Source organism: Schistocerca cancellata, chromosome 6, assembly GCF_023864275.1.
Source record: "Schistocerca cancellata isolate TAMUIC-IGC-003103 chromosome 6, iqSchCanc2.1, whole genome shotgun sequence".
NCBI classification, from domain to species: domain Eukaryota; kingdom Metazoa; phylum Arthropoda; class Insecta; order Orthoptera; family Acrididae; genus Schistocerca; species Schistocerca cancellata.
In genome coordinates, this window is record NC_064631.1 from 662916776 (window position 1) to 662918023 (window position 1248).

General features: G+C 50.5%; 1 pseudogene; it reads right to left on the reverse strand.

The window, feature by feature from the left end:
- Positions 1–660: 660 nt before the first annotated feature.
- On the reverse strand, positions 661–778 carry LOC126089596 (5S ribosomal RNA; annotated as a pseudogene).
- Between the last annotated feature and the right edge of the window lie 470 nt (positions 779–1248).

Below are 1248 nucleotides of genomic sequence, written 5' to 3' on the forward strand. Positions count from 1 at the left end.
CTGCATTGCAACAAAAACGGCCGGGATGGGCTGCGTGTGTGCTGTTTCACCAAGACAACGCACCCACACATCAAGCTAACGTTACGCAACAGTTTCTTCGTGATAACAACTTTGAAGTGATTCCTCATGCTCCCTACTCACCTGACCAGGCTCCTAGTGACTTTTGGCTTTTTCCAACAATGAAAGACACTCTCTGTGGCCGCACATTCACCAGCCGTGCTGCTATTGCCTCAGCGATTTTCCAGTGGTCAAAACAGACTCCTAAAGAAGCCTTCGCCGCTGCCATGGAATCATGGCGTCAGCGTTGTGAAAAATGTGTACGTCTGCAGGGCGATTATGTCGAGAAGTAACGCCAGTTTCATCGATTTCGGGTGAGTAGTTAATTAGAAAAAAAATCGGAGGCCTTAGAACTTGAATGCACCTCGTACTTCATTTCACAACTTACCCACCATAAACTAAACTAAACTCTGTCCGATCAGGACTTGGAAGGCCGAACGGTACCATCATCTTCTCAGCCCAGGGGCGTCACTGGATGCGGATACGGAGGGTCATGTGGTCAACACACCGCTCTCCCGGGCGTTGTGTTTTCGTGAACGGAGCCGCTGCTTCTCAGTCAAGAAGCTCCTCAATTTGCCTCACAAGGCCTGAGTGCACCCCGCTTGCCAATAGCGCTCGGTAGACCGGATGGTCACCCATCCAAGAGCTAGCCTAGCCCGACAGCGCTTAACTTCGGTGATCTGACGGGAACCGGTGTTACCACTGCGGCAAGGCCGTTGGCTCTACTCGCCCATAGCAACACAAATACGCTGTCCAGTCACATTAATGTGACCACCTGTGGAAAGTCTGACATTTTGAACCGCGAACCGCTGGGAGACGTGCAGGAAGGGAGTGAGTGAGGTTGTGGAAGGTACAGAATGGGATGTGGAGCCATGCCCACACCAGTGCAGTGGCCAGCTACCCAGGTTTCTCAGTACATGATGCGTGGTGCGAACAGCCCTATCAAGGTGGTTCCACAGATAATCGATTGGGTTTAAATCCAGGGTGTTAGGTGCCCAGAGGAGTCCGGCAAACTCACCCTGGTGCTCTTAGAACCAAGCACTTAATACTGTGAGCTGTGTGACACATTGCATTCTTCTGCTGGTAGATGCCACCGTATCAAGGAAACACAAACTGCATACAGGGTGTTACAAAAAAAGTACGGCCAAACTTTCAGGAAACATTCCTCACACACAAAGAAAGAAAATATGT